This window comes from Ambystoma mexicanum, chromosome 8, assembly GCF_040938575.1.
Source record: "Ambystoma mexicanum isolate Mex_15411 chromosome 8, UKY_AmexF1_1, whole genome shotgun sequence".
Lineage (NCBI taxonomy): Eukaryota > Metazoa > Chordata > Amphibia > Caudata > Ambystomatidae > Ambystoma > Ambystoma mexicanum.
The window spans coordinates 749,742,045-749,768,447 of NC_090929.1; the positions used below are offsets into that span (position 1 = coordinate 749,742,045).

The 26,403-nt window shown below is 46.0% G+C and overlaps 1 protein-coding gene across 3 annotated transcripts in view; it reads right to left on the minus strand.

Moving 5' to 3' along the window:
• PIK3AP1 (phosphoinositide-3-kinase adaptor protein 1) overlaps positions 1-26,403 on the minus strand; it is a 1,287,206-nt gene that overhangs the window by 782,662 nt on the left and 478,141 nt on the right. The gene's annotated exons all lie outside the window — the stretch shown is intronic.

A 26,403-nucleotide genomic window follows, 5' to 3' on the forward strand; every position in this document is an offset into this window, starting at 1 on the left:
GAAGCCTTGGCCAAGGCCTTCCCATGATTCACAGGTCCAAAGTTCACAAACAATTGAGACATCTTCTAAAAACTATTTTTGTGTGTGCTACATAGAACTTCAAGGCACAAGCAACGTCCAGTGAATGCAAGGTCCTCTCCGCCGGCGACAAAGGATTCGGGAAGAAGACAGGAAACACCAAAGGCTTGTTGAGGTGGAATTTTGATGGAACCTTCGGCATGAAAGGGGGTGCGTACGCACCACCACCCTCGAATCGTGGAAAGTCAGATACGGCTGCTTGTAGGACCTGGATCTCACCCACTTGTCTGGCTGAGGTGATGGCCTCAAGGAACGCCATCTTCCACGAGAGAAACTTGAGTGGGGCCTGATGCATAGGTTCAAAAGGTGCCCCCATGAGTCTTGTCAGGACTACGTTGAGCTCCCATGCCGGGGCAGGTGCCTTCACTAGTGGAAAAGATTTTTAAAAACTTGAGAAACTCCTTGGCGGGTCTGTGGGACCACAATGAGGATCTTCCTGTGGATCTGGTGTAGCGTGACATGGCCGCCAGAAGTACCTTGATGGATGCGGGAGTCAGACTAGCTTTTGCCAATGAAAGCAAGTATGGAAGAACTTGTGGGGCTGTGACACTCAGAGGGGTAATCTTCTGCGACCGGCACCACATAGCAAAACACTTCCACCTATGGCCATAGCACTTTAGTGTTGACAACGCCCTTGCTTTGGTGAGGACCTCCCTGCAGTCCACTGGCTGCTCATTGCCATCCTGGGTTGTGATGAAGGATTGCGCCTCTCTCTCTGGTGAGCAAATTTGGAAGTCCCGGCAACTTGACTGGAGGTGACACTGACAGGCTGAGCAGGTCTGGATACCAAATCTGCCTCGGCCATGCCGGGGCGATGAGTGTCATCTTGCACTGTCCAAGTGTGTTGATCACACGTAGCAGGAGAGAAAACGGAGGAAAAGCATACAGAAACAGACCTTCATACGGGAAGGAGAACGCATCCCCCATGCTCCTTGGTTGGTGGAATCTGCTGGCAAACCTCTGCCATTTTCAGTTCGCCGCTGTGGCAAAAAGATAGATCGGATGTCTGCCCCATTTGACGAACAGATGGTCTAGCTGATCCTGACAAAGTTCCCACGTGTGGCAGGAGCGCAGTTCCCTGCTGAGGGGGTCAGCAATGGTGTTACTGATGCCTGTCAGGTGGAACGGGACCAGGAACATCCCCTGTCCGATGGCCCTATGCCACAAGCCCTGAGCTTCCTTGGGGAGCACTGGGGATCGAGTGCCCCCTTGTTTTCTGATGTAGAACATGGTGGTGGGGTTGTCGGTGAAGATTCTCACCACCTTGCCTTTCAGAGACAGTAGGAAAGACTTTAGGGCCCAGAACATTGCCCGTAAAAACAGGATGTTGATGTGCAGATCCTTCTCCTCTGGAAACCACAGCCCCCTGGCATGCAGATATCCGGTGTGAGCTCCCCAACCTTCCAGGGAAGCGTACCTTGTGACTGTCTCCTGGTATGGTGGGGTTTGAAATCCCATCCCCTGGGCGATGTGGGAGTATACCCCCCACCACTCTATCGCCTGCCGAAACTCAACATTCTTGTCCCCAAACCTCCTGTACACTTGCACCCAATCTGCATCCAAGAATTCCTCTAGGGATCGCATTTGCGACCTGCCGAGACGGACGAGGTAAATGCAGGACGACATCATGCCCAGCAACGACTTGATGGCCCGACCATGGCCATCTTCGCCTACGACAGTCGGTGCACCTTCCCTTGAATGGCTGCTAGCCACTCTTCCGAGGGGGATGCCAGGCAAGCCACTGTTTTGAGTCTGTGTCCGAAAAAAAGCACTTTCTACAATGGCGTTAAGCAGGACTTTGGATAGTTTACGGAGACTCTCAGCTTTGTCAGAAGCCTGACAGTCTCCTTCGTGTGTTCATCGGCCAGCTCCCTGGAGCAGGCGTGTATCAGCCAATCATCCATGTACGGATGAGTCTCACCGGGTAGAGTGCAACACCGGCGACACCCACAGAGACGGAATCAACAACCCTACCCTAATCCCACCCAACATACACACTCGCCCCTTAGTTGCCACCAGGTACCACAGTGTTTGGAATTGTCGGGATATTGGCAATCACCACAATAGCTGAGCTGTGGACGTAGGCAGGTGCACTGGCTCTATGGGTGGGAAGGGAAGATAGGTAGCGCTGCGAGGCAGGATGGGGGAGGAGGGGACTAGATGTGAAAGCGACCTTGAAGGCTGGATGGACCCAGATCATGACAGAGGCATAGGGGTGCTACCGAAACCCATCTGGGGAGAATACAGAAACCCACCGCCTCAAGTCAGGATAGAGATGCCAACTAATCAACTGCACTAACAATTTCCCCCTCTGCATACATCTTTCAAACTTCAAACCAAACACAACCACAAACCTACAGCACAACAAACCGCACAAACTTCACTACATGGCAACAACAAAACAAAAAACACATAGACTCGCACAACCGTACACGACGACTACCCGCCGCAAAACACCCCAGGCCCAGCCAACAGACCCACCGGGCTGATGCCGCCAACAGCACATCACTGCTCTCTTGCACTTTTCCAGCTCCTTCCCACTAACCCCCTCCCTTCCCTTTTCAGAGCCGCCAGACCGCCAGGGGACCACTCCGGTGTTGATAGTTCACGGTACAAATGTCCTTTAACATTAACATACATGTATGCCCTGCAGACGTAGGTGCGCCAGCACTGGGGACAGGCATTTTGTGAACACCCTTGGAGCCGACTTCAAGCCGAACAGTAGGGCCTTGAACTGGTAGTGTTGGTCTTGTACCACAAACCGTAGGAACTTCTGATGCTTACTGTAGATGGGGACAATGAAGTACGTATCCTCTACGTCCAACAACGTCAAGAAATCCCCTTCCCCCAGTTGGCCGAGTACGTGTTGCAACCTGACAATCCTGAATTTTGGGGACTTCAGGTACTTGGTCAGACGGCATAGGTCTAGGATGGGTCTCCACTCCCCGTCTTCTTTCTGACCAGAAAGTATCTGGAGTAGACGCCGGAGCCCCAGAGCCGTTGGGGAACAAACTCTATCACCCCTTTCCGTAACATGGCTCACACCTCTTCTAGGAGCTGAGGGATGTGTTGTTCCTGACGGGGAACCAGTGGAATAAGAGGACACCTGCATTGTAACTCCAAGGTGTGTCCCTAGTCGAGAGCCTCCAGCACCCATCTGTCAGTGGTGTTCTACTTCCACTCGCTAACGAACCTTGTCAGCCGGCCTCCCACCGGGGTGAACGAGTGGGGGCCCGACGTTCAGGCTTGCTTTGGTACCGGAGCCCCATTCTGTGGGCAATGGCAATGCTGACCTCTGCTACCGTAGGCCTGCGAGTGACCCCTGTAGGCTTCCTGTGTGGAGGATCGGGGAGGTTGCCTGTACGATGTGGAGTATCCCTTGGATGATCTGCTTGATATTCCCCTGGAGGAGCTAAAAGACGATGCGCAATGCTTCTGCAGAGTTCCAAGGGAACGAGCCGTCTCCATGTCCGTCTGTATTACTTGAAGGGATTCATCGACTGCCTTCCCGAAACAATTTTTGCCATCGGAAGGCATGTCCAGCACCTTTGCATGGACATCTTGGTGAAAGTTAGTGGCCTTCAACCAACCCTGCCGATGAAGGCAAACACTGTTTCCCATCTGTCGGAAGCCCGTGTCGGCGATGTCCACTGCCACTGTAATGGCATGGTCCGAGCTCCCAGTCATATCGGGACAAGATAGCCAGCGCATTAGCTGCTTTGATCATGGATGCCGCCCTGTCGAGGACTCTCTTTCCCATGGCATCCATCCTCTTCCCTTCATTGTCCGGGGGAACTGATGATGCAGAGGCCGGGTTGGCTGAACGTTTTCTTGAGATGGCCGACACCACCAAGTCCAGCCATGGTTGTGACCTCAAGCCCTTGGGTATGGAATCCGGCACCCTGTACTTCTGAATAGTTCAGAGGCCCTGGAGATCATCGAGTGGAATGATCCCATCTCATCTGGTGGAGAGCCCCTATGAGGGGTGTCCAGGTGCAGTGATTCATCGCCCGCCAGGAAGCCCTCATCTTCATCGGTCCCCGTGGTCATGGCCGTGTCCGTACCAGTGTCCGTGAGAGAGTCCGTTGGTGGAGTCGGATCCTGACATGGTGGCGGAGGCTGATGCGTCGGATGATGCTTCCTCTTTTTTCGCAGGGTCTGGTCAGGGGGCCTGCGGTACAACAGGTGCCGGTGTTGGAGGCAACCTTTGCTGGATCTCCGTCACTAGGGTGTGGAGAGTTGAAAAGGTATCTATGGCTATGTCCCTCAGCTGTGGAAGGAATGATGGAGCACTAGGCCCTGCACCGCCGTCCTCCTCATGGACTCTATGGATGGACGCTTGGTCATCGTCGTCTGTGGAAGAGATGTTCATTGGCTGATCGTAAACCTTGGACGGCTGCTTTGGGGCCTCCTGACCCCCCCCGTTTCCCTCCTGGGGGTCCTGTCCTGGGATGTGAACCGATGCCCCCCCCCAGGGGTGCCCGCAACCTTCGCTGCTGCCTCATTGACGGAGATTGGCCGTGTTGCGCCTGGGAGGCAGGGATACACTCTGTGCTGTAGGGACCACCCTCGGTCGGTACCTCCTGCTGCAGCGGTCACCCCAGAGGATGTCGACGAAGCATCTTTGGCTGCGCTCAGGGAGCCCTTGCTTCTTTGATTTGTCCTGCAACTTGGCCGGGGTGGAGGAATTCCTCTTTGAGGAGGAACTTAATGGCAAGCTGGCTTAGGAGGCAGACAGCAATATTGATTGTTGTCTATCCGACCTGAGACCTGCATCAGCGACAAACCCAGCGGAATTGGCCTTGCAGTTCTTGGCCTTATCTTGCACCCCCACGGATGGGGAGTCCTCAAAGGACTTTAACCTCCTCCTGGTGAGGCATGACCCTACTTGGATGAAGGGTCAGTGGCCTTGCTCGACGTGAGCCATGCCAGCAGCCTGCTACACCTGTCTTTCTTCATTTTCTTCGAGAAGCCCAGGCATATCTCGCACCCATCCTCGTGGTCCGGGCGCAGGGAGTACAGACACTTTCGTCCTCCACGTAGAGGTTCCTTAAGCTGCATTGCTGCATTGGGCACAGGGCCTGAAAAGGGTCCTTCCCTCCCTTTTCTCCTCCTTCATGGTCGGAGGGTGCGAAGTAGGCCCAAAACGTCCCACTAGAAACTTTGACGAACAACCGCCCTTGAGGGGCGCGCAGTTTCCCTGATAACAGATCCCCGTTGCCGGCCAATGAAGATAGGAGCACAAGGGCTCAGATGGAACAAATATAGAGCTTTTCAGCGCAGAGAGCAACTTGAGGACTCCCAACACTGAAGCATACAGTAAAAATCTGAAGATGGCAGCCAGAGGTGGGGCTTCGGTAGAAGACTGTCATTGGATGGGGGCAGTATAACCCAGAGGATAGTGATTGGTTTAGAGGAGAAATACAATTTTAAAGTGAAAGTGAAACTGTTTTTTCTTTTACTGAGGATTCCCAGCGTGATGACCAGGAATATTCATGAGCATGTGAATCCATGCCAGACCCCATTCTGGAAAAAAGGTGGAACACTGAGACACACTCTGAGCAAGGCGATGCACAAGATGGAGCAGTTCTTCCAGGACAGCGACGAACCAGGCGTAGCAGAGCGACAGGCCGAGGGACTGAATAGAGGTACAGAGAAAACTTGGACACCCCAGCATAGATTCTTACCTCCGAGGGGGCCTGAAGGTTCCACAAGGAAGTTCAGCTGGAGAGAAGACACAGACTTCCTTCGTGTTTCAAGGATCCAAGCCACCCTGCCGGGTGAAAGGCAGAGTTGGGGAGGTGCAGCAGCAATTGTGGTATCAGCCTTGACTTCAGGATCAGAGCCGCGAAAGACAAAAATTAATTAACACAGCCGGTGAGTTGATGAAAGCAATGAAAGTCCGGTCTGTGTTAAATGAAACCTGACGGCAACGTATCCGATGAATGAAGGTTGCGTATGTGCCGATAAGATGCAAGAAAAAGCAAAGCATTATAAAGAACTGTAAATTAAAGATACAATGTAACAGACTGGTCCAGCGAAAGGAGATTGCCCAATCAAAAAGCTCAGTGAAATGTCTGATGCCGTAGAAGCAGAGAAACAAACTGAGATGCAAGATTTAAACAGTTATTAGGTTTGATCCTGGTAGAGGGATACCTGGTTGTGCAAACTGTCTTTGAACTATTAGGTTTGATCCTGTCAGAGTGAAACCTAAATGTGAGAAATGTCTTGGAAATGTGAGGTTTGATCCCGGCGGAGGGAAACCTTGATGTGAGAAATGTGTTGGAACTGTTAGGTTTCATACCGGCAAAGGGAAACCTGGATGTAAGAGATATCTTTGAACTTTGAAATAAGTATTGTGCTCGAAACTACATTTACCAAGAGGCCTTGGTGTAGGAAAGAAAAAGTAACATTTAAGGAAAGAAGGTCGAGTTGGCCATGCCGAGGTAAGAACAAAATCCTTGAAGTTTCAAAAGTCTTCGTCAGCAGAAGTAAAGTGAATGGAGGCTCGAGCCTGACGGAGGGATGCCTATGAAGATGTGATTGAAACTTGGGGAAGGGAACCCCACAAACTGTGATTGAAAGGTTTGAGCCCGGCAGAGGGAAACCTCTACTGAATTGGGCTAACCAGATGGAAACAAATTTTGTTGAACTGTATGATACGCTCAACCGTTACCTGGGCTGGAGTGAAAACCGAGAGATCCAGTGGATAAACTAGTGACTTTTTGTGGAAGGCCAAGTGGGCCCTGGTCCACGAAACAAACTGCATCCTAGTGTAAAAAGCCAGAGTGTGTTGCAAGGTCCAATTGTGCCATCTTACCCCATGCTGCAAAACGTGGGGAAGGGAGTTTACTCAGCCAAACTGACATTTCCTTTGAACACTTATTTTCATTTTTTGCATTACATATTCCCTTTACACGTTTAATGTATAGGAAAGAGGGCACGCATTAGGTTTATTAGCATAGGCCATTTTATTTTGACTAAGGACTGACTATGACTGTATTTTCTTTTTGTTTGATGGTCGAGAATACTCCTATCTTAGTTATAGAGCAAGATAGGAGTTTTCCAACCCCTTTTAAACCATCAATAAAGGTTTTGAAACTTGCAGCTCTTGTGTCAGTGTCCACTTGTGATACCATGCCTCCCTCACATATGCCTGTGGGAAGTCAGGGCTTCTAGCTAGATTTTGCCCTGATTATTAGAAAGAAGAGACCATGGGGGTTGAACTCCTGAACTCAGATACCAGAAAGAGACCCCACAGGATCCAGAACAAGAGTCAGAGATGAACTCAACTGACAAGGAGTACCTTCTGGATTTATTTGCAGAGAATGATGAGGCCCTAGAACACCAATGCAGGATGGTATACCCTAGTGGGAAGCCACCCAAAAATGTCCACCTTGCAATAATCCTCCATGGGAGGCCAGTGGAGGACCTGCTGGACTTAGGGTGTAAAAGAACAGCCAAGAGGTGCACCAGAATTCACTACTGGCTAATTGTCACAGGTTATCTGCGCCCATGGGGACATGGATTTATATTCCCAGTCAGAAGTACAAACACAGATATTGGGCCAAACCCTGACGGTATCCATGATAGTGATATCAAGATATTTTCTGTTATTTGACCAGTGTTTGGAAGTCCTACATAAGGGTGTATAGAGAGTTGAAAGGAGGTGACAGCTCCAACCCTCAGATATCCGCAGTCAGATAAAGAACCATGGCAAGAGTAGGGCTTAGAAGAAGGGGTTGATGTATGTGACATGGTTGGATACTGGACCCTATCAGGAAGGACAGGGATACCTTCCATGCCGTGGTGAGGAGGCCTACCAGGGCAGAAGCCAGAGCCTGCCGTTTCCCAGAGGTGGGGAGTTCGAATTGTGATGACCCCAGTTCCCTAAACCTATTCCGTGCCATGAATGTCAGTACTGGTACCACCTTCTGTCACACAAAGCCTCCCAGTACTTGTTCTGGCCAGTGTTTCGTCTCATGTTTCAGGACCGCAAGGACCAGAATCCTTTGCTGCAGCGAATGCTAAAAACGAGCCAGAAAAGAGAAATGCTGCACATGACACGGCAGGCACAACCCCACCTTAATCAACTCCCAACATGGCAGCCAATCAAACAACTCACTGCAGCAAAATAGAAATTAAATGTCAGCCCCACGACATGCCAGAGAAACAGCAGAGACTGCAGCCAGCCCTCTGCAGAGGAAGGGGCGTGGTTAAGAGGGAATTTAATGCTTTACACCTATGTTACCCAGCCCCTGGGGATAGACTAGGCACAAATTGGCCCACAGAGTCAGGTGAGGGCTGGAACCTATGGAGTGGATGGGAAAGAACTAGGAAGAGAAAGGTCCAGAGGGAGAGTGAATTAGAGACAGAGTCTTGGTTGTATGGGTAAGGTCATGAGACATGGAGGTGGACTGAGCGACCAGGCAGAGGATGGACGGTGGGGTGGAGTGCTGAAGGGTTGGTGGAGGAGTTGATGTAGAGCGCAGTTGAAGTTTTGGTTGTGAATGAGAGTGGTACAAATTTTGTAAGCTTGGAGCTTTGACTGTGTGAGTGGATGTGCGAGTGATTTCATTAGGAACAGTGAGGGAAAGGGTTATGGTAGAGGTGAGGAGAAGGGTGTATAGAGAGGGGAGGAAAGGGGTGAAGAGAGAGGTAAGAGACTAATGTAGAGAGGCAAGGTGAAGGGTGTGTAGAAAAGTGGAAGAGGGTGTGGAGAGAGGGAAGGAGAGGGGCGAAAAGAGAGGTGAGGAGAGAGGTGTGTAAAGAGGTGAGGGGAGTGTAGAGAGTTGAGTAGAGGGTTATGAAGAGAGGGAAATGGTGTGGAGAGAGGTAGGGAGAGGTGTGGGGAGAGAGTGTGAACATCGGATATGCAGAAGGGAAAAGAGTGAGAAGAAAATTGAAGGGTTGAAAGAAGGCAGGGAATTGAGTGAGAGTAAGGGACGGATGAAGTGGAAGTAGTAGTGATGTGAGGGAAAAAGAGAGAGAGTGAGAGAGAGAGAGAGAGAGAGAGAGAGAGAGAGAGATAGAGAGAGAGAGAGAGAGAGAGAGAGAGAGAGAGTACACATGTGCATGAGAGAACAGACCATAGTGTCTGTTACAAGAGTAATCAAATCATTATTGCTATTGTGCTATTGAAGCAATCCGGAGGAGTGTTAGGTTAGGAACTAGCTTACTGTGAAATGTAGCTGAATGTTGGCTGACTGTACATGGTGGGAGCTTGTGGTTGGCGATTCGATCTTGGGTCCTGCTGCCATAAGTTCTTTCTCTAGTATATTAAGCAGATGGCTATCACAGATTGCCAACAATGTGAAAACACAGTCTCTGGTGTTTTAGGCATTTGTGGAGATAAAGGATACTGTAATTCTGGTAGACTGTACCACTAAAAAGGGTTTTGGCTGGTAAGGATTTTAACATGCTTGGTGGAATACAGACGCGTTAAGGGATGAGTCAGGATAACCTGATAAGCATTCCATCCTTAAATTCTGCAGTCTTCATAAATGGACATAACAACTGTTTCTTGACATGCGCCCAAAGGTTTCAGAAAACCCAAAAACCCAATTAGGGGTACCTTTGGCCTGAACTTCTGCACTACTTCCTTCCCTGGTGCCTTTGATTATTGTTTCTCCTATCTCTTCAGTTTGGGTCCCTGAGGCTGTGTTGTTCCAGTATTATCTCCTAGACTGCTGATGAGCTGAAGAATTTGGGTACCCACTCTGTTTCTCCTCTGGGCCTACATCAAGTCGCAGGTGTTGGCACTTGGGCCCTATGGTTCCTTCAGTCCCATCAGTTAGTCCAAACCATGGAACTTTGTCCCAATATGCACTATTGGATGTGACTGTTTGAACATAGGAAATATGCACTATAACTACATTTCCTTCAAAAGGCTTAACTTTATAAAAAATAACTACCATAAAAGACAGATGCAGAAATAAGATAGGAGAGGGTCAAAAGATGGGGACTAATGGCGTTGTTTAATCAATCCAATAATTTTTTCTTACATTAAATAACCATGCACATACCCTGTTCCAAAAGATTACACAATCAGGCAGGGTTGAGTAAATGATTCTTGTTGTTGGGCTATCCCGTACTAAAACCTTTAGTAGTAACCGAGCACAATGTGTGCATAGGCATGTAACAGGGACAGGATGCAAAAGTGGAATCAATGGGGCTACTGGGTCAGAAAAACAAATCCATTTCCAGTAAGTGCTCAGTCACAAAAAGAACATGATTTCTTAACCTACTTAATTGATCGAGTCAAATCAAATTTATTTCTGTGGCTTTTTCCACCAGGAATACAATGGAATACACTGTAACAAAAGTGATTGAAAAACATCATCATAAAATAGCTAACAACTATACATGTTGAACAGTATTATATTTTTAAAACGTGCAACATGTCACAGATGGCCTCACAAACTCCCAGACTCCAAAGTTTTACTGACCACAAGATAAATATATTTAAACTTGTATAGCATGCATTTGGTTTTGAGGCACACTAGTGGCAAACCCTCTCCTATCTTCCGGTGGGCTCCCACTTCTCTAGCGCAGTAGCCCTTAAACCCTAGATTGTCAACTAGCGTTTAGTGATCCCTAATGTCTCAAAACTAGCTAGTGTGAGGATGTAACGCCCATAGTCTTCTCCATCTGGTTGTGTTCTTCTAGGGTCCCTATAGGTTACCCCACGCCCCCTGTCTCCAAGGTCAGGTTATGGAATTATGTGTTCTCGGTATTGTGCCGTAACAGGCAACAAGCTCGTTTCTCTCTCTCCACTAGCTCTGTCCCACAGCTTACCATGATCTTCTTTTGCCTACTCTGCAGTCTGCTCTATTCTTGCTCCTCTCCCTCCCTCTCTCTACTCTTCTATCCTCTCTCCACCCGCTCTTCTCATCTTTACCTCTGATGTTCATGCACTCTCCCTTCTCCTTTTCCTTTCCCTCTTTTCTCCCCTCTTCCTTCCCTCCGACACCTCTCCACTCTCTTACCTCCTTTCTCCCGTTTTCCTCTCTATGCTCCCCCTCTCTCCTCTCTTCCTCTCACACACACCTCTCACTCTAAACCTGAGCCTTCTTACAAACAACCCACCAAATACTCACTCACTCACTCACTCACTCACTCACTCACTCACTCACTCAAAGCCTCACTCTCGCATCTGGTACCACCCTCTCTCAAAACCAACATCTCACGTATAACAGTCTCCTCCAAAATCTCCTCAACGCTCCCCTCCACCACCTTTCCTCCACCTGGTTTTTCGGTCCACCTCCTCTCCACTCCTCCTGACCGCATAAGAACACTCTTCATTCTAGCTTTCCTTTACCTGTGTTTTATACTCTGCGCCTCCTGTTTCTGTCCTTGTCCATTTGTGTGTCAGCTGACCCTAAGTGCCAATCTATGTTCTTCTTTTTAATGTGAATGTCTTTGTGGGCATCTTTAGGACTGGCATGACAGTCAAGGTATTCTAGGTGCTGTGTGCTAGTTCAAACACGCCACAGGTGGAAAGCAAGGAAGTGTTTAAAAGTGGGAAGGGTGAAAGGAAGTATGTAGGTGATTAGAGTAATGGAGAAGCAGTAGTCAAAGTGAGCGGGGACAGTTGGCAGCAGCATTCCACTACTTTTATTTTGTACTGTTTACAGATCCACTACTTTTTGCAACCCTTTTTACCATTACATAACTGTTCTTTGTGACGTTAAAGCATGCTTCCTACTTTACCATCGGATATCAGTTACAGCTAAACTGAAATCTGTTTCAACACAATTAGCTATCAACCAGCATGACAGCAACCCTTGAAAATGTGTTGCATGTTGCGCCCTTCCCTCCTACTCTGTCCCCTGCTGGATTCACAGTTCTGCTACTTTTTTGGTACACTTCTATCATTGCGGAGAAGCAAGCGATAAACAGGTGGAGGAGAAAAAATTAGTGGATTGTGCTACAGCAAAAAGAGTGGAAGAGGCAGGAGGAGTTGTAGTGGAGCAGGAAACAGACTTGCAAAAGGGTGGTCCCGTTCTGAAATGGCACAGACAAGCTAAAAAATGGTGGTGTGGAAGGTTACCCTGAGCAGTGCCAGAGGTCAAGATAAATTCCAAACTTTCCACCTGTCACATTTTTTGATTAAACTGACTATATGTTATGTTATCTTAAAAGATATTCACACCGCACACTGTCACCATCGGAGTGGTCCCTTGGTGCACTGGCAGATCTGAAAATCAAGAGGGTAGGGTAAGTTAGTAGGACTGAGCGGGTGAAAAGAGTAAGAGAGCTGTGATGTGCTGTTGGCAGCTTCAGTTCAGTTTACACCGTTCGCTGAGCTTAGGTGTGTTTTTCGATTTGTAGCCTTCATGTGCTGCTGTGCGTGGCTATGTGTGGTTTGTTTTGTTGTTGCGGTATAGCGAAGTATGTGCAATTTGTTGTGCTTTAGAGGCATGGTTGGGTTTAGTTCAGAGTTTGAGAGGTGTATGCAGAGGGGTGAGTTGTTTTATTAGTAGGGATGGTTAGTGGAATCACTATCTAGATGGGACACATGCTAATCTTTACAATTCTATCTAGAAGTGACGCACAGTAATATTCACAAATCTGTCTAGCTGTGACGCAGGCTAATCTTCACGGTTCTGTCTCGATGTGATGCAAGCTAATATGCACAATTCTGTCTAGAAGTGACGCAAGCTGATATTCACAATTCTGTATGCATGTGGCGCTGTGATAATGCATCCATTCTGTGTCATTTTGAGTTAGCCTAGGAGCACACATTGAAGTGCGGTCCTCAGACTCCATTTTGTTTATTTTGCTCACTTTTGTGGTTTTCATGTTGTCTGCAGAATAATGATTGCAGTCCGAAAAGGCTGGTGAATGCATTTGTATAAAGAATGCGCAGCTAATGGAATTTAGCAGCTCTGAGCCTTGAGCATGCAGACACGGACGGAGAGAGAGAGATAAAGAATAGTTTATGTCTCTACCTGTCTCCGGCTTGCTGGAGCTAATTGTGCGACCAATGTTTAGGAAACATCGCGTACCATGCACATCCTCGGTAGGGCTAATTTAAGTACCGAGCCGAATAAGAAGTGTCCTTCTTGGTAGAAGAGTACACAGATAAGGGTGTCCAGGAATGTTTCTGTGCATTGGTAACAGGGTGAACCTTAGTGTTCTGAAACAGTAAATATTACAGACAGCACATAAAGTGAATCTCCTCATGTTGGCATGGTAAATGGCTGTGTTACGTGGGTCGTAAACTATGTATTATTTTAGCAACCAAAGCCGATTTTAAAGTGTACTTAAGGCTGTCTATCCCCCATATGAAAGCTCAGTTTCTCTATGACTGTTTGTGGACATAGTTGAACCTGAGACCCCGCTTGAAGCGAGAATAAAATATTGTTATATATTTGTTTTGTGACTGGTGTGTTCTTCATTTACTTGCAGTTACTCATTTTGGGACTAACAAATGGCACCCAACGTGGGGCTTCTTCTGATAATGACCTATCGCTTTCCGAGTATGAGGTGGACGGAACGAGACCAGTGAGTACCGAGGGCCCTTGCACAGGAGACTCTGTTTCTCGCAGTATGCAACTCATGATCTCCGTTCGCCGCTTCGCCCAGAGGTCGTCACAGCGAGAGTCCCAGACCATATGCAATGACTGTTTCACTTTGGGAGACCACTAGCCACAAAGGGGTTTGTTTTAATTGATGGGGGGATGATTTTGTTTTGATCAGGTGAGTTTGTTTCAAACTGGAACTGTTTGGATATTTGTTTGGATACAATATTTTGCGCACAATATTTGCCAGGTAATAATGAATGATTTTGGAACAATGCTTGGTTTCAGTAAGTTGTAGACTTGTTGGGCAACGCTTTGTTGCAAGAGAAGATAGCAGAATGACTTAGAACATAGTCAGCCGGCACCGCTGGAAGGGTAATCTGCCTACGAGCTGTACATAAAGTTTGGATATATAGTCTTTAACTGCATTTGGCATCGCCAAGCCAGACATGAGGCGTATCTTCAGTGGCCTAAATTGCGAAGTTTTGAAATGGCTCGAATACAGAATTTAGAGTCAGTACTATTGAGGAAGAAAGCAAGACCTGCTGCCTTTGACGCGGTTAGGGATTGGCGAAAAGAAGCAACCCAACACCTCATAAGTAGGGAGAAATGTGAACGAAGACACATTACCCAAGCTGAAAAGGCATTAGCACACGACCAACAGAAACAAGATGAGGCTATGAGGGGAATGGATAGAGGGCTCCAATTAGAAGTACAGAAAATATACTTGTCAAAAGAGTTGCATGCATCTGATGAATTAATAAACAAGCTACTGAACGAAAGGCAAACACATCCTACCGCACCTCCTTTGTCTGTTCCTCCACCTGCTATGCCAGCACAGACACCATTACCAGCACCCGACACACACTTTGATGGTTGGCCACCACCCCCTACCTCCCGGGATTTACTTTTGCCATTAGTTACCTCTGCCACTTCCGACACACCTCTTGTAGCGCCTACCGATCAGAGAACTGTAACTCGTATTGCAGTACCTCTGGGATGGAGAAAGGCTTTACAGCAACGGGCAGAATTATAAATGCAGGACGGCAGCGAAACAGCCGCTTCGGGCTCTTTGACAGATCATGGATGTATCCCCAAACAAAAGGTATAACTAGAACAAATGGAACAATACTTGGCAGATTTGGGGTGATCTTACTCATTCCGCTGTCCCACAGGAGTTGCAGGGTTTGAATTTCTTGTCATGTACTAGAGACACACCATTGAAAATACAGGAGCACATGTGAACATTATTTTCCTTTAAATGAGAACTAGATCAGCTGCACCAATTAAAATTAGATAGAGAGATACAACAACCATCCTATGTTCAAAAAAGATTTTTAACTGTACCAAAAACTGTTCGTGAAGAAATGCACATTTGCACGAGAGACATACTTAGATGGATTGCAGATGCCTCAATCTCCCTGATCGACATTCATGATACTTTTAGTCACTATTCTTTCTCAATGCAAAGAAAGGTATTACAGGTTATGGTTGAATATTTGCAAGACGAATGTCTTAAAAAGAAATTATGCTGTCCCGCAGATATTATGATAATATATGAACGCACGTTTTCTAATGACACGCCGCAAACCTCATTGTACCTCGACTTAGCTTTGTGCTTTAATAAATTATCTGAGATTCCAACTGCACAGCTACCCATGAGAGAAGTACTGCCTACTCTTGTGCCCCAGAAAGAGGGAGCAGGCATTAACGGTTACCCCTGTTACCCCTGCACACTATATCTTGCGATTTGTGCATGTTCCATTGTCAAGGTAAGAAGTAAACAGAGTTCTTATTAAACTTGTTGGTTTTCACTTTAGGAGACATAGGGCCTCATTACACGGAAGGCGGTAAACCATGGTGCTATTAGCACCATGTTTGCCGCCAGTACCATACCGGTACCACCATGGAGGAAAGGGGAATTACCACCCCATTGCAAGGTTAGCGGGGCGGTAATTCCCCCTTCCTCCATGGCCCTTCCCCATTCCCATTTTGGCCCCATAGGGCATAATGGGAATGGGGAAGGAGCTAATTACGGTACCGCAATTGCGGTACCGTAATTAGCACCAAGGTCCCTTTGCGGGTCCCAACTTTAACGGCTGGTCTACACCAGCCGTTAAGGTCGGGTCACGCAAAGGGACCTTGTAGTAAGGCGGTAAGGGTTTACTGGTACCGGTGCCCTTACCGGTACCGGTAAACCCTTACCGTGTAATGAGGCCCATAGACCTGCTATTTCCTGTCATCTTGCTGGCAGATTTATGGAAACAGGTTAGGTCTGTAAACGATGTACATGGGCTGCACTCAAACTAGTTGATAGGTCAAGAAAAGCTGGCGACAAACCTCCACAGAACATATTGATATTACCAAACCACATTGTAGCCAAACCCAAGACTTTGGTGCCTGAGAAAATAATAATTCTGAATAAATTGACCGCATGCATGCAAGGCAGGACTGAGGGAGCTACTGAGTACTTTAACAGGTTCGAGCAAGTATTTTCGGATTTCAGTGGTCAGGATTTTAGTACGTAATCAGGAAAGAGATTGTTTGTTGATACATTTGTACGAGGGCTATTGCCTGACATTCAGTCTCAAATCACAGCCTCTGAAAGTGCATGGCAGACTAAATCGCAATCCGAAATTCCGCATATGGCCCAGTATTATGAGAATAGAGTGAACAACGAGAAAGAGAAGATTGAAAAGAAAAAGGTTTACCTAGAAACGATGGTGCTCTTGCAGAAAATTGCAAGAAGACCATGCAGTGGAAATGCTCAAACGAGAGGACAGTTTACTCCACAAACAAGGACGGTAAATGTAAACCAATGTGCATATTGTAAGCAGGAGGGCCACTGGAGGGCACAATGTCCGATCCTCCAGCAAAAGGCAAATGGAATGCCCAATAAGGTTGAGAGCACATAGCAATGGCATGCAAGGACCGAATAGAAATCAGTTTTCCCAAAACCAGCAATATGGTAACAATGTGGGGAATCAAAATGGGCAACAAAATACTAGAAGCACAAAGTTTTTGACAACACTACACACAGTTATTTTCTGAAGACTTTACATCCGACGATGTTTTGTTTCACTAGGACAGTCCCAAGCAGGGTCTGGAACTTACACCTATCCCCGTAAACCAGAAAAGATCCTATGAAGAAATTAAAGTTGGGGATAGGGCACACACATTTTTGGTGGACACAGGAGGTTCCGGATATTCCCCAGTCAGGGCAACAAAACATATCAGTAGGGTTCTCTGGTACTCTAGTAGTATGCCAGGTCTCTAAACAGGTGCCAATTTCTTTAGACCCATTCACTGACTCATGTCTGTTCTTATTGACAACCAATTGCAGTGAAAATCTGCTGGGATTGAATTTATTGCATGTAGTGATTTTCTGCTCCCGAGATGGAGTATACTTGACCATCTCTCCCCAGCAGAATTCCACCTCATATTTCATGGCTTTACCTTTACCCCATGAGTTGCACCAGGTACCTACACATTTATTGGCGATAAATGACAATGAGGTAGGAATTCTAGATGTTGAACCTGTGCGTATTGTTTTGAAAACCGGTATTACATTACCTTGCATTCCGCAGTATAAAGTTTAAAATCGAAGGTTGAGCTGGCACTTAAAAGAATTGTCTCTGACTTAATACATCAAGGTGTGATAAAAGAAATCTCTGGTAGCACATGCAATAGCCCTGTTTTGCGTGTTTATAAGAACGGTGGCAATGCATTACCCTATCATTTTGTCATTGATCTTCAAGCGATTAACATGGTAGTAGCACCACAGGTTCCCATTGTTCCAGACATCAACACAATTCTATGATTCCAGCAACGGTGACCCATTTCTCAGTCATTGACCTGAAAAATGCATTATTTAGCATCCCAATTCACCCAGATAGCAGGTACTTGTTTGCTTTCTCCCTTGGGGGACGCTCCTATACTTTCACACGAATACTGCAAGGGTATACTGAGAGTCCTAATATTTACAGCAGGGCCCTCAAGGAACAATTAGACATGCTGTAATTAACTTCTTTGTGTACACTTGTGCAATACATTGATGACTTACTTATAGCTGCAGATTCAGAAAGCGCTTGTAAGGAGGGTACTATTTTGCTACTGAAGCATTTAGCCAATAATGGTCATAAAGCCTCTTTGAAGAAATGTCAATATTGTCAACAGGAGGTCGCCAATTTAGGCTATCTGCTGTCGAAGGAGGGAAGGCACCTTGCACCTGAAAGAATACAAAGCATCTTTGATATGGCGATACCAAATACACAGAAAGAACTTAGGGCTTTTATCAGAATGGCTTCCTATTGCAGGCAATGGATTCGAAATTGTGCACTTTTGATTAAACCTTTGTTGACATTGACAAGGAAAGGCATACCTCTACCTTTGGATACAGATTGTGAAAACGCTTTTAATCTGCTCAAAACTGCGCTATGTTCCGCTCTAATATTGGGCACACCAAATTATAGCAAGGAATGTGTGTTGTTTGTGCATGAAAGAGACGGATGTGCTTTGGCTGTCTTGACACAGGAACATGGAGGAAGGACCAGGTCATGCGGCTATTTTTCCTCCACGTTGCATTTGCCAAAATGTCTCAAAGCTGCGGCCGTTGCCTCAGTAAAATAAAGTGAAGGCATGGTTTTGGATCACTCCTTAACCGTGATGGTGCCTCACTCGGTAGATGTACTACTGAATCGAACGCAAACACAGCATCTCACATCTGCCCAGCTCACAAGGTATGAGATTATCCAATTTGCACCACACATCAAAATTAAGAGAGGCTGCTCTTTGAATCTGGCCGAACTTTACCTCCTCTAAACGAGGACAGTACTAATGACACAACCCATGATCATCTTTATGTCACTGAACAAGACAGCAAAGGGAGAATTTACTTGAGTGACACACCCTTACCATCCCCTGATGGGGACATTTTTTGTGGTGGTTCATGTTTCAAACTCCCATTTCTACCACCGCTTATGCAATTATCAACTTAGACACAGTTATCGAGAGCAGGAGAATTCCTCACAACTCTGCCCAGGCTGCAGAAATAATTGCTTTGACTAGAGCATGTGAGATATCCCAGGGGCTTGGAGTAAATGTTTATACTGACAGTCAGTACGCCTTTGGAGTAGCTCACAACTTTGCGAGATTATGGGGCAAGAGGGTTTTTTTTGACATCTCATGGTACTAAAATTCAATATGGTCCTTTGATAGTGCAACTATTGTCAGCATTGGCTCTGCCTAAACAACTAGCCATAATGAAATGCACAGCACACCAGAGAGTGGGAGGGGGAATCCATTTGCAGACAAGACAGCCAAAACAAACTGCCACAGACACTCAATCAAGAATGTATGTGTTGGACTGTGCTAGCTGGATTTCTGACACTGGAATGATGGAGGAGGGCATTAGTAGTGTGAAAGGAATTCAGGCCAAAGCCACAGCCGAGATGGGGTTCTGGTCCAGCAGGGTTGGATAATGATGGTTGTTGGGTTGATCATGAGAAGCAGAGGTGGATGCTGCCCAACGCTTATGTAACAGCTGCAGTTACTATGGCACATGGACCAGCTCACATCAGTGCCAAAGGTATTTGTAAACATCCAGGCCATAAAATATTTCCAATAACAGCTTTAATTGAGTAAGGACCATCACCTAGATTTAATGCGCTTCACCCAAACCGGGATTTATCAGAATTGCAAATAACCATGGAAGGGGGTCAATATATAGCCTAAAAGAGTCTTTTTTCTCTTTCTATGCAATCACATCTAGTCGAGAAACAGTGTGAATAGAGGCACCATCTTGAGAGGTATGATATACAAAGAAGTTCTTTATTTTGTCATATAAACAGTCTTGCCGCCATCATTTAACATTTGTATTCCAGGTAAAGTTATCAAAATATACACCATAGTATTATGTACCCACTTACAGGTTTCATGGTTAATTAATAAGGGGACCATCAAAGTCGGCCTAAGTATTGTCAACACATGGACATTGGACTAAGCCCTCTGATATTCAACTTACAAATCCAGTGCAAATCAGTTGGAGCCCTTCTCTTTACCATAGGTCTATACGGAAGGCTTGATAAAACTACATAATTAGTTCTACAATAAAGTGCTAGTACATTAAGTGAATGCCTCTCATAGTATCATTTGTAAGTACAAATTACAGAAGCAATACAGTGCAATTGCATTTATATCCTTAGCATTTCAATTAGTCCATAATCGACGCTGCTTGTTATTCAAGACCAACGTGATAAAAGAGGAGATAGTGCATAATGATTATCCTTCGAGTACCCCATCATATATATATCTATATATTTATATAGATATATATATGTCGTAAATCTCCCCCCGTCTCACCTGTGATCGGGATCTCCCTTGTTCGGCCGCAGGACTCTTCCTGTGGATGGTTCGGGTCTTGAATAGGCTCGCCCGAGCCTCGTCAGGTTGCAGGACGCGTTCAGAGTTCCGGGAAGTTCGTGGTTCCAGGGTATCCAGGATTAGCGAAGAACGAGTAAGTAGGGGGGGAAATCCAGGAACAGGATAAAGGCAAGGAAGGAAGTAAGAGGATCAAAGGAAATCAAAGTAGAGAGTAAGCACACGTCGGGTCACTATCGAAGATAGCGTTGAGACGCGCGGACCCGCAGAGGCGTGACCAATTTATAGTACGTGCCACGACGTGAAAGCTAGTGCGTAGCACGGAGCTTGGTACGGCCATGTTGGTAGGAAGAAGGAGTACAAGCCCTTCGTGACAATGACCATGAAGTCCAGAAGGGGCAATTTCGCCGGGTCATGACTGCATGCCCCCTCCGAAGACTGGTTCCTCCAGGCTTGCCTGGGTGAATAAGATGGAATCTTCTGAGCAAACGAGGGGTCTTTAAATTAGAAACTGGTTCCCATGTTCTCTCGCTAGGGGGTAGCCTTTCCACTCGACCAGCTACTGTAGTCCACCCCTCCTATACCTGGAATCACATATCCTGGACACCTCATATTCCAACTGGTCGTCCACAACAACAGGTCTGGGTTTGAAGGGTTTTCGAGTAGAACTAACGTAGGGTTTCAACAGGGAAGTATGGAAGACTGGATGTATCTTTTTCCAGGATTCCGGGAGCTTAAGTCGGAAGGAGACAGGATTGATGATCTCCTTTATAGAAAATGGACCATAATAGCGAGGAGCTAATTTGTTTGGTCATAGATCTCGAGGTAACATTTTCGAGGCTAACCAGACTTGATCGCCAACTGAATAGGAAGGTGATGGTCTTCTCTTAGAGTCCGCATATCTTTTGGTTCGAGTCTGGGCCTGTTCTCACTGATCCTTTGCCTCTCTTTATAAGTCGATCAGCGTCTGAATCCAAGAGTCAAGGGTAGGTACCGGAGTAGGTTCGGGAAGAACTGATGGTAAAACAGACGGGTGATAACCTTGACTGCAAATAGAAAGGGCTGGTCTTGAGAGCTGAATGATCTGAGTTATTGTAGGAGAATTCGGCTAAAGGTATAAGGAGAGACCAATCATCTTGAACCTTGGTGGCAAAACAACAAAGATATTGTTCCAGGGTTTGATTTACTCGTTACGTTGCCCCATTGGTTTGTGGATGATAGCCTGAAGAAAGGGCACGTTGGATTCCTAGAACACGACAGAGATGTTTCTAGAATTGTGAAATATACTGAGGTCCCCGATCCGAAATAATCATGGAAGGAAGGCCATGAAGACGAAAAATATGTTCCAGGAAAATTCCAGCAAGTTCTGAGGAAGATGGTAGTTTATACAATGGTGTAAAATGAGCTAGATGAGTGAACAAGTCAATGGTTACCATGATGGTTGTATATCCTCGGGAAGGTGGTAATTCAACAATAAAGTCAGTGGCAATAACTTCCCAGGGTCGGGTTGGCAACGTAGGTTGTAGAAGCAGACCCGCCGGCCTCTGATTATCGTACTTGTTCTGACCACAAATAGCACATGTCTTGATGTATTGAACTACACTGGAATTCATCCCTGACCACCAGAACTGTCTTTGTATAAGACGGAAGGTGTTCGTTACTCCTCGATGGCCGGAGTGAAGAGTATCATGGCATAGATTAATTACCTTCTGTTGAAGTTCTTTTGTCGGAATGACCACTGAATTGTTCTTGAATAAATATCCTTCCTTGATTATCAGACGCCAGGGATTTTTCTTCGATGTGTCCTTCCAGAGTTCAGATAATTGAGTTTGTACTCTGATTTCTTCCAGGAGATTGATCGCTTGAGCTACAAAGATTGTGGGTGGAAACATTTTTGGATAGATCTTATCCTCCAAGGGAACGTAGTCGGGACGCCGAGAAAGGGCATCGGCAATCAAGTTTTACGATCCAGGAACATGTGAAATTTGAAATTGATATTGAGCAAAGAAGTAGGCCCATCGAGCTTGTCTACTGTTCCTGCACTCCATGGATTGTAGGACCTGAAGATTTCGGTGATCAGTACGGACTTGAACTGGATATTTAGCACCCAGGAGTAAATGTCTCCATTCAGTGAAGGCATGACGAATAGCCAATAACTCCTTCTCCAGAACTGAGTAGTGAGTCTCGCTGGTGGTCAGGGTCCGTGAGAGATAAGCAATGGGATGTTCCAACTTATCATCGGATTCTTGTTTTAAAACTGCTCCTATGGCGTAATTGGAGGCATCAGTTTCCACTAGAAAGGGACGATTTATGTTAGGTTGGGCCAGGATGGGGGCCTGGGTGATTTCTTCTTTCAAGCATTGGAATGCCTTGTCTTGTGGTATAGACCAGTTAAATGGAACGTCTTTCTTCAGGAGATTAACAATGGGTTGAACAATCTCGGAAAAGGTGGGAATAAATTTCTGGTAGAAGTTGGCAAGCCCCAGGAAGGATTGTATTTGCTTAACAGATGTTGGGGCGGGCCAAGCCAGTATGGCCTTCACCTTTGAAGGGTCCATAGTAATTCCTTCTGAACTGAGGACAAATCCCAGTTAGTGAACTGATGTAACATGAAACAAACATTTTTCTGGTTTGGCTAAGAGTTGATTTTCACGGAGACGTTGAAGTACTGCTTTTACATGTTCTTCATGATTCAAGGAGTCCTTGGAGAAGATCAATATGTCATCCAAGTAGACGATAACATTGAGAAATAACATGTCAGAGAACACCCTATCCATAAAACGCTGGAAGACTGCGGGAGCATTGGTCAGACCAAAGGGCATGACTAGGTATTCAAAGTGACCAAAGGGTGTTCTAAAGGCTGTTTTCCATTCGCCTCCTTCCCGGATACGGATCAAATGGTAAGCACCTCGGAGATCCAGTTTCGTGAATATCACTGCACCTCTCACAGCTTCAAGGATATCCGAGATCAGGGGTAGAGGGTATCTGTCTTTCAGGGTGTATTAATTTAGGCCCCGATAGTCCAGGCAAGGTCTGAGCTCTTTAGTATCCTTTTTTGGAACAAAGAACAATGAAGCACCAGCTGGTGATTTTGAAGGTTTTATGGTGCCGTTCTCAAGATTAGTGTCTAGGTATTCCCGGAGGGCTCTCTTTTCGGGTTCTGAAAGGATAAACATCCTGCCAAAGGGAATCACTGCTGAGGGTTCAGTATCTATGGCACAGTCTTTGGGTCTATGTGGAGGTAAGGCTTGAACAATGGCAGTAGAGAATACATCAGCATACCCTTGATAGATCTCTGGAACTTGTACAATATTGGAAACCATGAGTGGTGTCTCTGGACACCTTGGTAGACTTATAGGAACTGTGACTGAGGTATCCAGGTTTAAACAATGGTTCATACAGAACTCCGAGCCCAGGAATAAGGATCCGGCCGTCCAGTTAATATATGGATTGTGCCTTTGTAACCAGGGCATGCCCAGACCAAGGGGTAATGGGCTGATTTTATAATGTCAAACACAATCCTTTCTTGATGATGATTTATGGAAAGATGAATCTCCCTTGTTTGCAGACTTATGGGTCCTGAGGAAAGAGGTCTTCCGTCAATTGCTTCCACTGGCTGTGAAAAACTTCTTGCCTCATATGGAATGTTATGACTTCTTACCCAATCTTGATCAATGAAGGCTCCCATTGCTCCGCAATCCACCAAGGCCAGTATGGGGTAGACCTTGTCCTTGGATGGCGATAAAAAGGCCTGTAATATCACCAATTTGTTTTGTCCAGGAGAGTTCAAGGATGGAATTGATGTGGAGCAAACATCGCTCTCCCGAAACCTTGCTCCATTTAGGATCGGGAGCTGGCGTTTCCCGAGTGTCGGGGAGGAGCCAGATGACACTTTAACTAGATGTTTATCTGAGGCACAATACATACATAAGCCTGTGTGTATCCTTCTTAACCTTTCCTGCGGGGAAATTGGTCCACGAAAGGCTCCAAGTTGCATGGGTTCAGAATCAGTGCTCAAATTCTTGGCAGATTCGGTCCTTGTAGTATTCTCTGGGGAGTTTCTTTGAATTGAGACTTTATTCTTTTTCTTTTCGGTCTTTCTTTCTTGGATTCTGAAGTCTATTTGCATAGACAAGTCCAGGAGGGCCTGGAATGAACTAGGACGTGCCACTCTGGCTAATTCGTCCTTAATCTCTTCATTTAGACCTCTGCGAAATAAGGTAAAACTGGCTTCCAGGGGCCAGTCCGCCTCTTTGGCTAGCTGTTTGAATCTGGTAACATAGGTCAACATGTCTTGGGATCCTTGTTGGAAGTCGAGTAACTTCTCTTGAGCACCGTGGACCAGCTCTGGACGTTCGAACATGGTCTTGAGTTCCGCTATGAAGCCTTCATAATCATCCAGGAGAGCATCCCCTGAATTGAGTAAAGGAGTGGCCCATGTACGGGCATTACCGGACAGATGCGATATTATGAAGCCCACCTTAGCCCTAGGAGTTGAGAAATAGTAGGGCTTGAAAGTAAAATGTACCAAACAAGAATCCAGGAATCCACGTAAGGTCTTTGTTGAACCGTCGTATTTATCAACCACTCCTCCCAATAATACGCTGTCCTTGTTCGCGGAGTCACGTGACAAGACAAGCTGTTTTAGCGCCGCATTCTCGGCTTTTAAATTCTGCATTTCTGTGGAAAGTTCTTGCATTCCGCGCATCAGGTCCTGAATAGCATTCTCCATGGTAGAATCCGTATTGATCGTTTGGCGTCTCAAACTGTCGTAAATCTCCCCCCGTCTCACCTGTGATCGGGATCTCCCTTGTTCGGCCGCAGGACTCTTCCTGTGGATGATTCGGGTCTTGAATAGGCTCGTCCGAGCCTCGTCAGGTTGCAGGACGCGTTCAGAGTTCCGGGAAGTTCGTGGTTCCAGGGTATCCAGGATTAGCGAACAACGAGTAAGAAGGGGGGGGAATCCAGGAACAGGATAAAGGCAAGGAAGGAAGTAAGAGGATCAAAGGAAATCAAAGTAGAGAGTAAGCACATGTCGGGTCACTACCGAAGATAGTGTTGAGACGCGCGGACCCGCAGGGGCGTGACCAATTTATAGTACGTGCCACGACGTGAAAGTTAGTGCGTAGCACAGAGCTTGGTACGGCCATGTTGGGAGGAAGAAGGAGGAGTACAAGCCCTTCATGACAATGACCATGAAGTCCAGAAGGGGCAATTTCGCCGGGTCATGACAATATATATACCAGCAAACGATCATATGAGCTGTGATCAAAACATCATGATTGATAACATAAGAAAGTGCTAGTGCATTGCAAAGATCGTCCCTCACGTAGGCCACTACATATGATTCTTTACCATCTGTCTATTTCCTGCTGTGGATGTGATACCTATATAGTTCACATATCTGTGGGAAAAAGGCATGCAAATTCAAAGTAAAGTGAAAGTGCATGAGCATATATTATATCAAACAGGTTAAAAAGTACATTAGTAAAATACTCATAAGATGATAAAATGCAAATACTATTTAAAAATAGCCACCTTATGCAATCTTGTCTGGCCTAATAACCACTAAATACCTATAACCACATATATCTGCTAAGAATAAAGTGCAAATGCATATGTACAAGTACACAATAAAACTCCCCCACACTGTAAAAATAGTATGACCCTATACGGGTAATTGTCTACATTCAAGAGAAAGTACATTCAGTGATAACAAAACTTGCTAGTCTGTATGTTGCCTCAGATACAATCCCCCATCCGTGAAATACCAATCCGTGTATGTGAAAAGTAAAAAGAAGTGTAAACCGCAAGGCATAGAGAAATCCTGCACTGATCCCAAAACTATGTGCTTTCGGCCTGTGTGTTATAATCACATTTGTACTTCAGTAGTCATACCTTTATATATTCACAGACTTAGACTAACAGAAGAAAACAAATAAATAAAAAAATAAAAACACAAACGGGTGCTTATAGTTCAGAAGGGAAAATACCACTTATCTTCATCTCTACACAATATGTTACTCACCATTAGATACATATAATTCTTCATCTTTGTTATGACCATTGGGGGTTTTGTATCATAATCAATGATATAGCTTGTCTCTGATTGCCTGCATCTTGTTTCTACGTTACAACCTTGTATCTTTGCGGATATGGAGACAATTCCAAAATATTTTTGTGAGGAAATGTCATCTTGATGCACTTCCTCGAAGGGTTTGAAGGGTGGTCTTTATATCTCTAATATGTCGCAAGACCCTCATTTTAACATCATGTTTAACACTTCTTGTGTACCACAGATTGCAGTCAAAGGGAAGTAAATACAGTGCATCCAGTGCGTGGATTCTTATATTGTTGAAAATTCCTGCCATACTTACAGGATTTACATTTGAGACATTTCGTAAAGCCAACTTGTTTTTCA